The following is a 15779-nucleotide window of genomic DNA, read 5'->3' as shown; positions in this document are numbered from 1 at the left end:
TTGAATTTAGCTGAACGTTTTGGGATTTTTGAATCACTGGAAAACGAGTAATCCGTCATCGCCTTTGTTGGTAATTTGATACTTAAGCGAAAACGGGCGGATAGGAGAAGTATTTCAGTTTTGGGACAGAGCTGAGCCGTTAGGGTTCTTCTTGATCCTCTCAAAGGTTTCTTTAAACTGATCGCTTCTGATCCATTTCAGGATCAACGCAGCCAAAACCTGCCGACATTGGACACGGGGGATTTTGGGGATTTTTCGCTCAAAAGAGGGAAAATCTATGCCCGAATTTTGGTTATTGCATAAGGCATATACCTGATTCGAAAACGTAGTTGTTTGTGTGTATTTGCTTGAGGTACTGAGCTATACAACATCAACGGAGTACTTCTGTCCGCATTCTGGACGTAGTCGTCGTTGTTTGAGGTTATTCAACCTGAAAACGAGATTACACTGGCCAGAAGGTCGTCATGAGTACGTCAACGGGTAGTACAGTTACCAGGAGTGAGGACACTACTCCTGGGGGTACAGCTGTTATTGCTGAGATCGTTGAGGAGCTCAAAATGTCGGTTGACGGACCTCGTGTTGAAGTTTGCCTTCCTCTTTCTCCTTGAACGACGGGACCTGTTCCGATGGAGGGTATCCAGGTCGGTGGACCTCCTCCACCTCCTGCTGGTAACTCGCCCGCTACGGCTATGTTGACGATCTCCGTCAGGGAGCTCAATGCCCGAATGAAGGCTGCTGCCGCTGCCGCTCGAGCCGAAGTTCGCGATCAACATGCCGAGGAACATCAGGCTCAACAGGATCGTTTGCAAGCTACGTTGGAGCGTGACTCCGCAATGCGCCGTGATGTGCTGCAGGATGGGTCGGTGGATCCGTTCTATATCGAGCAGCGTAGACACCATGGTACATGGATCTCGCAGCATCTATTTAATGGCAAACGGCGTGAGGCCGCTTTTGTTGACACGGTTTTGCAGAAGCATACGGACTTCATGGTTACTTTTGGTCTTCTGATTGATGACTTTAAGTACATGCAGAAGGTCTCGAGCTCGCTTGAAGGCGACGCACGTACCTGGTTCAACACCGCATGCAGGCTTGACGTGCGGAAAGAGGATTTTGAGACGGCTTTCAAGTTAGCCTTTTATCCTACGAACGCAAAAACAAACGCGCTCAACGCTCTGCACCGAATGACTTTTCATAAGTCGATGGACTCATATGTGACGGAGTTCAAACGTATCGTTGCCGAGGCACAGCGCAACCTGGAGGTTATCACTCCTGACAATTTGAATAACCTGTTCCTTTGTGGTCTTACTCGGGATAAGACCAATACCGTCGGCTATGAGATCGCCCAGTCGTTGTTGCATACGATGGTCGATTCTAGGGAGCAACACCCTCTGCTCGCCGTTCCATTGATTTGTTTGATGGATCGTGAGCTTAGTTCGTTTGCTGTACGTCGTCTCGCCGATAAGGGAACCGACGCTGTGGTGGTGGCCGGCAGAAACAAGGGTCTGTCAAATACGGGTTTACGGTCGGGTGTCGGGAAAAATAAGCTGCCGGTCTCTCAATAGCACAAGAAGAAATCTTAAGCGAGAGCATTGTCTTGCCACCTTAATATCCAGGTGCTTTGAAAGGAGTCCTTCTTCTAATAAAGGGTCTTGAATTACGGGTACGGGTACGAAATACGAAACCGGGAATATCTGCGGGTTTGACTACAAAACAAAACAACGGGGTTATCCAATCTCACTCTCAGCTCTTCTTACGAGATTCCGGAACTATCAAGTCCTCGGCAACGTCAGCAAAGTACAAGTTGCGACACTCGGGGTCGTCTTGTCTAAGCTCTGTGGGTCTATGAGCGCGCCTTGAAAGTCTATCTGAAACTGAAAGAAGTTGTCGGGAGTAGAGAAGTAGAAAGCTCTGTTGTTGATCGGGATCTGTGTTCTGCATGCACTGATCTGGGTTTTGTGTATCGTACAAAGGTCTGGGGAAAACAGTCGGGTTTTTATGTGGATTTTTCTAGGCTACGGGATTTTGTCGAAGTCCAAACTCTCTACTAGTCGTCTCTAGAGGATTTAGCTACGTCGGGGTCTTTTTCTCTTTTCCTGCGGCGGTCTACGTAGTGTTTCCTTTTTCCATTCGCAATTTTGGTGCTGATACAGTCTTATCGCTAATCTTTTCTCGGGGTTTTCTGCAACGTTCGGCGTATACGGCCACCGGAAATTGGTTTTCTCGTTTCGCAGGTGATTTCTTCAGCGTTTTGGGCGTTGTGGGAGCTTCTGGTTGGTTGAGAGTTGGGTCGGGGCTGCTTTCATGTGTGAGATCCTCTCCTACGCTTACATTTAGCATGTCAGTCGTAACCGAGGACAAAACGTCGTCGTGAAGCAAGGTTTCGGTAAAGGTAGTTGTATTTGGTAATCGTCGGAGTGTCGGGAACGCAAGTGTGTCAATTTATTGTCGGAAGTTTTGACGGTATTTTGAGGTTGTCGTATAAAGGTGATTTCATTCGCTCGTCGAAGATTCTAGGCGCATAATCGACGTCGAAATATTATCGAAATATTATCGCAGTTCAAAGCGCAATACTACATCTTTCCTTTTGTCGAATATTGATGTCCTCATCAATTCTCGTCCGTAATATTATCTTCTTCGTCTGTTCCTTCTTCATCTTCGGTATGGTTGTCGACTATCGGTTGTGTCTGAGTTCGAGTTCGAAATATCTTCAATCGGTCTCCGGCTACAGGGTTGCGTATCGGTGTCTGGTCTAATTCTGCGATATAATACGAACCGTTGTCGTTGGATTTGGTAATTCTGTACGGTCCAAACCAGTTGTTGTCAGTCTTGCTGGTTTGTTGAGTCAATAGTTTCGTGTTGTGCAGGAGAACTATGTCGCCGGGTTCGAAAGGTCGGTTTCTAATTCGGTGTCGTTTCTCCCAATACTTCTTGTTTGCTCTTCGGCTTGCGATTAGTTGCTCAGTCGCTAGCTTCAGGTCGTTGTCTCTGTATCGGAATTGTTCGATGCGGTGTTATAAGAGTGTCTCGGTTGTCATGGGTTGTTGAAGATTCGGTACTGTCATCCATGTTTCGTACGTGAGTTTGATAGGTAGTACGGCGTCTCTTCCATAAATCAGGTAGAAGGGTGTAAACTGTGTCGTTCTTTTCGCGGTAACTCGATCTGCCCATAATGCAGCAGGGAATACGGTTGGCCATTCTCTCGGAGTCGGTGCGGTTCGAATAAGTCTTTCGATAATCGGGGCGTGTCCTCTTTCTACTAGTCCATTCGCTTGCGGGTGATATGCAGTCGTGATTCGGTGTTTGACATTGTATCGCTCGGTAAGATGTCGTATGATTTCGTTGACGTTTTCGGGTCCACCATCGGATACTAGGTTTTCAATTGGTCCGTGTTGGCACAATACTTCTTCATATAAGAACGCAGCAATCTTGTGTGCAGTCGGCTTGCCTCTGATCATTCGTCCCTCAGGGTAACTGGTTGCGTCGTCTCGTAAAATCATTCCTCCTTCATTTGCGTTTGTTCCTTTCGTGATAAATACGTAGTCTAGTCCACATTTCTGGAAGGGTCTTGTCGTTCGAATTTTGATGTAAAGCGGTTCAAATTCACGTCGCGGGTCTCTGAATTGGCAGTTATGGCAGGATTGTACGTAGGCCTTTACTTCTTTGTACAGTCTTGGCCAGTAGTAGCGTTGTGGTAATTTTCAGAATGTCGCAAGGATGCCTCGATGTCCTCCTCCTTCCTTGCTTTCGTGCATGAATCGGATAATTTCTTCTTGATCTTGTTCATTTTCGATGATTTGCAGGGGTGGTTTCAATCTTCCGTTTCGTAAGAATAGGTGGTCGTCTTGTAGGGCGTATTGGGTACATCGGTTTCGGAATTTTCTTCGTTGGCTGGGGTACTTGTATCGCGTAGGTACGGTCATATCGGTCAGGTATTGGCAAATTTCATTCAAATCACTTTTCCATTTGGTCGTGGCTGAGTTGACTCGTAATACATGCATTTCCGAATCGTCGGAGTCTTCGTTTTCAGTGTCGGTGTCATCATCTGCTCAAGGTTTTCGCAAAAGTCTGTCCGCAGGGTTCTTTTCTCCTTTGATATGTTCGATTTCAAAGTCGAATAGCCTTAACTGTGCTACCCATCGCGTGATGGTGCTGTCGGGGAATTCGGGTTTACATAGTAGTTGAATCAAGGGTTTGGCGTCAATTCGGAGCTTGAAACGTCTGCCCCAAACGTAAGTTCGTAATTTGCGAACTCCTTTGTAGGCTCCAAGTAATTCGAGTTTGACTATTGGGTAGGTATTTCGTTGCTGTTCGGTAAACAATCCACTTTCAAATCGTATCGGTGTTTCTCTTCCTTCGGGATCAACTTGGGAGAGTATCGCTCCCCACGGAATGGGTGTAGCGTCGGTCGTAATAATGAACGGGGGGTGCATCTTCTTCGTAGTTGGGCGCAGCTAATATCTTGGCAGCGACAAATTCTTGTTTTAACGTATCCATACAGGTCTGTTGCTTGGTCGTCCATTCGAATCGAGCGTTTTTCCTGTACAACTTGTACAGGGCGTCGGCTTTCTTAGCGAAGTTTTTGATCCAGGCACGGTAGAATAAAATAAGTTGAAGGAATGCTCGTACTTCGGTCAGGTTCTGGCAAGGGGGCCAGCTGGTTACTTTTCGGATCTTTGATTGTTCGGGTGCTCTTCCATCGTAACTGCAGACTATGCCTGCGAAACTTGCTTTCGACATTCCCCAGCTTGATTTCTCGCCGGAAAACGTGAGTCCTGAATCAATCATAAGAATAAATACTTTCTCGCAGTCGTCCATGTGGTCTTGTACAAATTTACAAATATTGGGTTTCACGTGTGTCTTGGCTCGGTATTTCGATCCTTCAATGCCGGTATCATCGACATATACGCTGACGATGTCGGGTTTGAGGGATTCAAAGACTTTTTCGACTACTCGTTGAAATTGAGCTACTGAATTGGTTCCTCCTTGAGGGAGTCGGGTAAGTCGGTATAATCCAAATGGCGTAAGCATGGCTGTAAGGTCTCTTGATTTGGGGTGTAGGGGTACTTGATCATATCCGGAATACATGTCTGCCATTGACAAAATCGAACCTCCAGCGAATGCTTCAGCGAAAACTTCTGCGATCAGCGCACATCCGGCATCTTGTATTGTCACGCTGTGGAGCATTTGTACGTCTTGTACAAATCGATAAGTTCCGTTCTTTTTGGGAACTAAGAACCAGGGGTTGCGGTAGGGTCCAAATAAAGGTTCCAACAGTCCTGCATCTCGTTTCGTTCGGAGTAGGTCTGTGGCAATCTTCGTCATCTGCGGGGGTAATCGGTGTGGTTTAACCATCCAGGGCGTATGCGGAATCGTATGAATCTTGACAGGTTCTTCAATGTGTGGCTTCAATGTTCCTCTTTCGCTGTCGTCGAAAGCAAAAGCCATGTTGTATTTGCGCAATAGTCATAAGAACGCAGCTCGTTCTTTGGTAGTCAAATCGTCTCCAAACGTAAGCAAGTGTTCTCGTCCATCGAATCGATTTTTGCGTTCAGTGTTTCTGGCAGGTGTCTCGGTAATCGTAGGTCTGGAAAAAGCTTCAGGTCAAGTGCCTCCGGGCAAGGGTTGTGCTACGGGCTTGATCTTCTTTGCAACAGGCTTGAATTTCGTTCGTACTTGCACGGAGTATAGTTCTTCTTCAGAATAGGAATCGGAGTTGTATTTGGAATAGGTTCGTCGTCGACTGGGCTGAAACAGTTCCTCATAATCGACGCTGTAATCACTGTCGGAATCTGAAACAGGACTTTCTTCTGTGTCGGATTCTTCGGATAGCATTGGCATATCGTCCGTCTATGATTGACTGCTGTCGGTAGGTAAACGCTTGTACATGGTACTCAATTGATTGTTCGTAAGCTTCTTCAACGTCGTGTTCTGAATCTTGTTCGTTGTCTGTTGTTACTGCATCGGTCGGTTCTTCGGTGACGTTTCCTTTTGTCGAATCATATTCTTCGCTGTCCGTTTCTGTCTCAGAGTATTGGATCATGTATGGTCGCATTTGTAGGGGTCGTCGGAGTTTGTGTCCGTAAAGCATGTCGATATCTTCGAGGTATTGGGGATGAACCCATCGTTTTGAAGTCTTCAAGTACGTGTCCAGAGGTTGAATCCCATACTTGGCTGGTGCGGCGAGGAATTGGGCGCTTTTGGCAGAGTCTGGGTCGAATATTCAACACCATACACTTCCATCATCGCAATTCTTCTCTTCTAATCGGGTAATGCGGCGGTAAGGCCTTCCCAAAATCAAATCATGACTGAGGGACTCGGAACTGACAAAACAGGCGGTCAAGCAACTGATGGATCCAATAGAAATCTTGATGTCGTAGACGACACCATTAATTCGACTGGGTCTCCCATCCATATTCTTCAATGTCGTGTTCGCAGGAATGGTCGTTTTGATCGGAATGTACAGTGCTTCGAATAAACGTAGTGACATCAGATTCACTTCAGCTCCGGAATCTAGGAATGCAACGATCGAATTCGAGTACTGGTTGATTTTAACGTTTGCGTGTGGACTGATTCCACTCAGAGTCGGGGTCTTATAATGTTCCGTCGCGTTTGTCGAAACATCATCACTTCTCCTTCATCCATCCCTTCAGACTGAATGTTGTACACGTTTTTGAGGTACTGCTGAGGGCATATCGCATGTTGAATGGCGTTCACGTTGAACGACATTTCGGCAACTCGTTTGTCACGGGCTTTCTTCTGTTTTTCTCGATCACTTCGTTTCTTGATACTTTCTTGATACTGGTCGATTGGTACACAGTGTTGTCGTAAGTCGGATGCAACAGATTTTCGAAATTCGGTACTGAGAGTCATCAGTTCCGGGAAAGTAATGCCAATATTGACGTTCTTGTAGAGTCTATGTTTGATTGCGTCAATGGGATGATTGCCTTGATCTGCAATGTCGGGATAAAACTTGAACTTCGGCTGTCTTCGCTTGGGTTGTTCTTCATCCGTATTGGTCTCAGTATCAGTCTCCATCGGCGTAACAGGTCGATCGTCAATTGGCCGGTCTCCAATCGGACGGCGTTTCTTTTTCTCTCCTGGTTTCAGGATATCTCTTCCAGCGAATCTTTCTCGGTCGGCTCAGGTAGGTAATTTTCTCTTTCGGACGGTGTCATCTGTATCTTCCGTATCAGTTCCAGCTCTGGCGGGTGCTTGTCCACTTCGGGGTCGGTTTCTGTCAGCTGGATCAGCAACAGCATGTCGTTTCGGATTGCAGGCTTGAGCAAAAGTCGTATCGAAATGAATGGGATCGTCCCAGTTTGTGATGTTCCGAATCGTATAGGTCAAATCTTCGGCATGTTCTTCAAGATAATCTCGGATTTCGGATGAGCGTTCGGAGGTTTCACGGGTCTTTTTCTTATCGTCGTTTCGCAGCATAAACGAATTGATCGAATGACTGTAGGATCTCTGATTGGCGGAAGTGTTACGGTTGCGGAGTGGCAGCTTTGGCATCTTCGAAAACTTTCTTGATTCCTCCTCGTCCGATGTTCAAAGGGATTTCTGGTCCAGGTACTCCAATGGTCGTATTGTCAGGGTACGCAATTCGTCCTTGTCCGTTAAGAACTAGTTCCCCTCGGTTCTGAACCTCGGAAAAGTCTCTGCAAAATCTGCTTTGGTGTCGTTCTTGATCGCAATAAACGCATCGCAAGGGTCGAACATTTGCATTGCCAGTATTCGTTGAGCTACTGCCTTGCGAATCGTTCGCAGCGGAAGTCGGGTCGCAGGAGTCAAGCTCTGCAGGATTCGGTTCTGGCTAGTCTGCAACTGTGCCATTTGTTCGGTCATTTCGCGTACTGCTTGGTCAAGTTTGCTCTCGGTCTGCAATACTTGTCCTTGTACGAAGTTCAGCTGGTCGCTAACAGTCGGGTTGGTAATGCCGGGGATTGTGAGAATCGGTTTCTGAACGGTCATAGATCGCACGTCGGAATCGGGTTGCTTGATAACTGTCGTAAGTTGAGAAAGCGCAGCATCTTCATTGGTTGCTTCGGTGATGGCTTCCATAACTCGGCTAACGCAGGGTAACTGAGTCGGTCGCAAGTGGGTTCCACATTCAGCAGTGAGTCTTCTGGCTTGTTGGAGAACTCGTTTGTCGAAGTCAGGTTCGTCTTCCCACGGGGTCAGCAGCAGATTGATCTTTTCTTTGTCGGCGACCCCATCGATTCTTGCATATCGATAGGCCATTTTGTTGATAAATTCAGCAACTTTGGCAGTGTTCAGTTTGACATGGTCTCATTGACTGAGAGCCCATTGTTCGAGGTTGTTGGAAGTATGGCGAGTTTGAAACGCATCAAAGTGCAATATCACTTCTTCAGTAAACGTCGCCCAGGTTGGTTCTTCTCTCCATCGAGTATATTCGGTTATGTCAAGCGATTGGAAACTAGGCATACTACGAAGCAGTGGTCGAATGCTTGGTTTCAAATACTGGATGAATGTCTGCATACATCGTTTGTGTTTAAATTCCACGATTTGTTGTTCCTCCTGACTATCAATAGCAGGATCTCGCGGGTTGTACCAACTGCAAAGTGTGGTGTGTGGAGAGTTTAGGATGATGCTCGGGTACTCGGCGTCAGGTTCGTATCCAGCGTCGTTGAGTTGAGCATAGAATAGGTCGATTTTCTCTTGTACATCTCGTCCATCGAACTCTATAGCTCCAGGTTGTCCTATGATAGGTAAACCTTTTGAACTAGCAACTCGAAGTAGCATAGCGAACTGGTCGGCAGTCACAGTAAACATCGGGTTGTTCGCCCCATAGTCGGGAGGCAGGTTAGGCGGATTGTTCGGGTCCGGGTTGCAATAGGGATTCGGGTCTGGATTTGGGTTATTTGGCGGTGCATTAGCGTCTGCCATTTTGTTGAGAAAGTTGCTATTACTCGAAAAATGCGAAGGTGTCTAAAATAGACGGTTGAAGGTCGTCTCTAAAAACGAGTCGGTTGTCGGAGTACGAAAGTGCTGATGTCAAAGAATGGCGCAGCAGAATGCACGTGTGAAAACGCGCTTTTGCGTGTCGAAACAAGGGGTAGGCTGTCGAAAAGTCGGGCGGAGACGCGCTGTCGAGCTGTCAAAAAGCGGCTGTTTTTGGTAGATAGCGAGTCGAATAACTAGCGTATCGATTTTCGTCGGTTTTTGTTGTACGGTAGGTACTGTTGGAGGTATCATCCTCCCGAGTCCCCGGTTAGGTTTCCCGTAGTTTATTTCCTCACGTGACTCCCCTCCCGCTTACGCCACGCTTCCGCGTACGGGACTTCACTCTTTTCTTCCCCTTCGGACCTCGCGTCCTCTTTACACTTTAGACTTTTCTACACAGGACAATACATTCTTCACAGTACTACATCTCACACAACATAGAGTTTGCTCAGTCATCTGCTTCCTCTGCCGACTACTGCTAAGTGGTTATGAGCCCTGGCTCCGCCCGCAACTAGCGGACGTTCCAGGATAAAGAACTCACGGTCTCCAGTCACCGCTCTCTTAGAAAGCACCATGCCACCTAAGGATTCAACAACCCAACCTCAGAAGGGCTACGCAGCTGCAGTGACAGCCGGCAAGCCCTCCGCTCACCACACGCGGTCCCAAGGAGGAGCTCTCCTGGGTCCACTACCTGCGGCTACTAGAGGAGGAGGAAAGAACGTTCAACAACCCCCTGTTAAGAGTTCTGAATCTATTAATCAGCGCTCTGGCATTGACTCACGTACTCCGCTTAATCAAGGCGTAGCCCGTCATGCCGACTTACGCAGTGAACCAACACCTACCCCGCCTTACAAAATGCCTGGTGAATTTGTGGATCAAGAAGAGGAAAGAGGATCTCTCTGCTACTATTGCAGAATGGAAAGACGCAACCACACCATATGTGGATGCGCCTGAATCACGCGGACATACCGGAACCGACCCCTTCCTGATGGATTCCATTCAGCGAGAACCTACACCTGTCAAGCAGGAAGAGGAGATGCGTCAAATGAAGGATCAAACAGCCACTCTGACTGGATTGGTTACCTCGTTCTTGAATTTGGGCCGAGCGCCTCAACAGGGCGGACCTACTGTCCCCTCCGTGAACCCGCTCACTCAGTCGCCTGTGAACAGCACTCGTTCTCATTATTCGACTAGCCCTATCCAGGCAAACATGCCATACATGACCTCTGTGTCGCCGGCACCCCATGCGCCCCGTCAGCGCGCTATGGCCTACTCCGTCCCATACGCTTACAAAGCCCCGGAACGACATCCTTACTTTCAACCTCGTTCTCAAAGCCCTCCTTTCGCTAAAATTCCACACGAAAGTGCATCTGTGAGATCTGTTACTCCCGTAACACCCCCTACGGCCGGCAAATCAGCTTCCAAGGTCTTCATCAACACTATCCTTAGTAAACTCGGCACCTACAAAGGCGACCCCAATGTTATCAAGCTTCAAGGGTTCCTAGATCACATTGACGTGATTATGAAGTACGAGATGATTTCGCCTTCCGAATGCGTAGACTTCGTTATCAACGCGCTCACTGGACCAGCTCTCCAGTGGTGGAAAAGCCTTCCTGAAAACGAGCGCTCCTCCATAATTTCCTGGCATGATATTCAAGACGTCTATGGACTGCCCCCGCGACTCGGATTACGCTCCGCGATGTTGAGGCGCTTCATTCCCGGGACTAATCTGCCGCAAGTTCTTCACAGACTGCGCGCTCTGAAGCCCAAGTCAATTAACCATCAAGGTTTAACCGAATTTGTCGCCCACTTCAACCTTTTGGCTGGACAACTCCCCGGGTTCCCGGAATACGTGCTCTGTGCCGATTTTCTTCAAGCCCTTCCTAAGAATCTTAGTACCCTGATCACTGCTCAGGCTCAGTACGACGATAGACTTAGTCCTTCTCAAGAAGCCGCGATTTGTATAGCCGCCCAGCTCAACGAGAAGACCCCGAGTACACCTCAGTCGGGCGCATCCGCTCCCCACGTTACTTCTACTCTACCTCAGAAGAGGAAGAACAAATCCAAGACTGGCGGCTCTAGAGGCACTCCCTCTACCCAAGCTCGTCTTCTGACGCAACCAAGAAGCCTCCCCAGTGCAAATACTGCCAGAGGGACGGCCACAAGTCGGAAAACTGCATTACTTACAAAGCTGTCAAGGATATCATGGACAAGAACATGAAAACCAAGCAGGACGCACCCGCTGCAGCCTCCATGGCTTATGCCATGCACGTTCAAGTCCAACCAGCCAACCACGACGTCCGCCTCTTCAAGGCGAACGTGGATTCCGGTTGTACGGATCATATGACCCCCTATATTGAGGATCTAGATCCATCTTCTCTTCAAGACTACCAACGCCTTATTGGACTCGTGGATTCGACTACCATTACCTCTCAAAAGAAGGGTACCGTACTTATCCAACCTACGTCCGGCGGCAACGTTCTCGCTCTTTGCGATGTTGTATTGGTTCCCAGTGCTGCCCAGCCGCTTATATCTGTTGCTGAATGCACTGATAACGGCGTTACCGTCTCCTTTCACCCCACCGACGTCGTCACGTTCAATACCGACCGACACCTACTCATGATGGTGATCCGCAAAGGCGACGCGTACTGTTTAGAAGGACGGGTTACTACCTACAAGCCCAATGCACATGCACTGGTCGCTTCCATAACCCCCCAACTTCTGCATCAACGTCTTGGACACCCTGGAAACCACATTCTCCCGGTTATGCCTAAGATAGTAGAGGATTGGCCTTCAGTGGGGGCTACGCCGGACTCCGGCGCACGCTGCGATCCATGCGCTCTCGGCAAAGCTACCCGCCTCACCTTCCCTAAATCGACATCCCCGCCACACAAACCCGGCGAGCTGATTCACAGCGATTTACAAGGTCCATTTCGGATCTACGGCATCAACGGAGAGCGCTACAGTCTCGCGTTTCTGGACAACGGCTCCGATTTCGCCCGTACCTACTCCATCAAGGACAAGGAGGCATCCACTATTACCGCAAGGTTTATGATCTTTCATAAGTGGCTCAAGAATCAAACTGGCGTCTCCCTCAAGATCCTACATACGGATAGCGGAGGAGAATACACTGGCGCGCTCACGTTGTACCTACACAACAATGGGATGACCCATGAGTCTACTGTTGCGTATTCTAGTCAACAAAACGGAAAAGCAGAGCGCCTCAATCGGACGTTGCTGGACCGCGTACGCACCATCTTCCCAGACACTCACCTTCCCCGCAAGCTCTGGCTGTACATCCTGGAGGCTGTCTCTTACCTGCACAACCTCTACCCGCATTCAGTTGCATCCTCGGATGCCAAATCGCGCTCCGAATTCCTTACCGGTCGCCGCCCGAGCATCGCGCATCTGCGCAAGCTCGGATGTCTCACGCACACTGTTGTTCCACCCAAGGGCCGGGAAAAGATGGCAAATCGTGCTACCAAGATGTACCTAGTGGGCTATGGTCACCAACAAGGCACCAAAGGTTACTATGTCTGGGATCCAGTTCGCGACACTGTCGCCGTCTCACGTGATGTTCGCTTCGACAAATCTACTGGACTCCCTGAGCACCTTCGTCAAGATCCTGCTCTCCTAGATCTTCTGAAAGATGCTCCCACCTCGCAAGAGGAGTTCCCTATCGAACACATCCTTTCTGAACGTCAACGCCGCAGCAAGAACGTCCAAAAGGAATACCTCGTCAAGTGGGTTGGTTTTACTACCCCTACCTGGCAACCACGCTCTGATCTCATTGAGACTGAAGCATTGGATATCTGGGAGTCTCGTCCAGACGCTTTCAACGCCCGAACTATTGATGCCCTCTCAAACGCCTTCAACACGCGTACCAAAGACACTCCTCAATCCGTCACTATGACCTGGCGACAAGCAATGGCCTCCCCTCAAACAGCTGACTTCAAGCTCGCAGCTGATAAAGAGTTCCAAGCTCTAGTTGATAACGGAACTTGGGAGCTCGTACCCCGTCCGCAAAATCAGCGCGTACTCGGTAGTACTTGGGTACTTCGTCAAATCTTCAATCCGGACGGTACTTTCAAGAAATTCAAGGGCCACCGTGTAGTTCAAGGTTTTCGTCAATCCAAGAGTATTGATTATAACAACACCTACGCACCAACCCTACCCATGTCAGTTCTTCGCCTATTCCTCTCCATTGCCGTCTCTCTTGGTATGGAAATCCATCAACTTGACGTCCCCAACGCGTTCTTACGCAGCGATATCGACGGACCCGTCTATGTTGAGCAATTTCAAGGCTACAAAGATCCGCAGAAACCGCGCGCAGACTGGGTATACCTCCTACGCAAAGCTCTATACGGTCTGAAGCAATCTCCGCTTCTCTGGTACCGTACTCTTTGTGAAACCCTCAGTTCTCTTGGCTTTACCCCGTTAAAGAACTGCCCTTGCGTCTTCTATCGCTACGCGACAACGACGCGCACTCTGGACGCTCTCCAGATGCTCCTTATCTATGTGGACCATTTCATCGCCTGCTGCTTTCCCGTACACGTCAAGCAAGTGAAAGGTGAACTATGTTCTCATTTCAACTGTACGGATCTCAGTCCCATCAAGAACTGCCTAGGTCTGTTCTTCGATTACCAGCTCTCGCCGTCAGGGAACCAACTCAAAATCAGCAATGTTACCTATATTGACGGTTTACTCGAACGATTTGGACAACAAAACGCTACCGCGGTCTCTACGCCGTGCGCCGTCTCTGCGCGTACCCGACCAGCCTCCGCAAGCCCCCCTTTTCATAGCGAGCTTGTCTACCAGGAAGCAGTGGGGGCCCTCACGTGGGCATCCATTACCTGGCGCTGGGATATTTCAACTGCCGTCGGCTTCGTCGCACGTCAAGTCTCAGCTCCTACCCAAGCCAACTGGAATGATGTACTTCGCATCATGCGCTACCTGAAAGGTACCCGCACCTTCGAGCTTACCTACAAGTCCGGTCATTCAGATCAAGCTGGACTTCGCGTCTATACCGACGCATCCTACGCAGACGATGTCAACGACCGCAAATCTACCACGGGCATCGCCAGCTTCTTCAACGGCCAGCTTATCTACTGGAAAAGCACCAAGCAGAAGTGCGTAGCTCTCAGCTCCACGGAAGCTGAGTATATTGCCACACCGCTCGGTTACAACGAGGTCATCCGGCTCCGCTCGATCACCGCAGAGGTCTTCGCCGACGAATACGGCAACATCAAGGACCCTACGCCACTCCACATCGACAATCAGAGCGCCCGCGAGATTGCCAACTCGGCTATTCCGCAACGCTCCAAACACATCGACGTACGCTACCACAAGCTACGCGATGGCGTGGCGAAGAAAGACGTCGTACTCCCCAACACCGCGAGGCAGGAACAACTGGCTGATTACTTTACGAAGCCCTTTCCTCCCGAGACACATTCAAGCAATTCAAGAAGGACGTGTCGCTAGCAATAGACAGCGGGCGACGACTACGTCCGAATGAGACATATGGAACACCCATACCGGGACGGCTTCTGGGCACTACATACGACTTCGGCACCTTAACCCGCCACCTTGATAGCTGCCGCTGCCCTGGCACCGGGGCCTCCACCGGCTCCGGCTTCGCCTCCACCAGGCGGACCCCCTGGACCACCTCCCCCGCCATTTCCGTCCCCGTCTCCATCCTCACTTGAAGACGAATCATCCATGTGCTTTCGCAAGTACTGGAGTCGCTTCATCATCTTGTCTCGCTCCCGTCTCTTGACCGCATCACTGCGGCGCTTTGCATCTTTCATCTTTTCTTTTGATATGCCGCCTTTTGCCTTATATCGCGACTCCGAGACTGCCTTACATCCAAGGTAGTCTGCCTCCTCCGTCAATGCTTCGAACGACCCCTTCTTTCGCTTCGATCGATCCAGTTTCGCCTTCATAAACGCCAGGTGCTTCGCGAGGTTCTCATGGTTATCCTTGCGGTACCTCAACTTCGATACCTCCGTCGCCAATCGAAGAGCTTCTCTAACTCGGGCTTTCGACATCGAAGAGTCGCTTGCGGACGCTGCGGACGATGCACGCGTAGAGCGCGTTGTCGGTCGTGAGGGTCCCGGAGGAGGTGCAGCTGGAGGGGCTGCTGGTCTCACCGTCTTACGGGCCATTTGCTTCTTCTTGCCACTCCCGCCGTTCTTGCCTCCGTTGGCCATTGTTTTGCGTATCGTGTGGTAGTCTGGGATACGGTAGTTGAGTATGGGGAACGTTGGTCTTACCTCTCTAGGGCAACTGACAGCTGTCTCTTGTTTTATACTCGCGGCGTTTCCCCCCTTCTTTCATTTTACTCTTTCATTTCTTTCATTTTTAGTCATAGCTATTCACCCAACGTCCGCCCGTTTTTCGCGTACGGCCGCACCATTGTACTCATTGTTTCGATCTATCTTTCACTTAGATAGACTCGTGAGTTTGAGTGGGGGTGTTGGGGGTATCATCCTCCCAAGTCCCCGGTTAGAGTTCCCATAGTTTATTTCCTCACGTGACTCCCCTCCCGCTTTTGCCACGCTTCTGCGTACGGGACTTCACTCGTTTCTTCCCCTTCAGACCTCGCGTCCTCTTTACACTTTAGACTTTTCTACACAAGACAATACATACTTCACAGTACAGCATTGCACACTACATAGAGTTCGCTCAGTCATCTGCTTCCTCCGCCGACTACTGCTAAGTAAGCGTGTCTACTTGTGTGGTGAGAATAGGGATCTAGTTGGTCTCTACCTTTTACCTTGCACTCTCCACGAGTAGATCATCTCCACCCGCGAACA

Source organism: Fimicolochytrium jonesii (assembly GCF_025526975.1).
Source record: "Fimicolochytrium jonesii strain JEL569 chromosome Unknown EV422scaffold_6, whole genome shotgun sequence".
Lineage (NCBI taxonomy): Eukaryota > Fungi > Chytridiomycota > Chytridiomycetes > Spizellomycetales > Powellomycetaceae > Fimicolochytrium > Fimicolochytrium jonesii.
The sequence above is the reverse complement of the archived record's forward strand: the minus strand, read 5'-3'. Positions refer to the sequence as shown.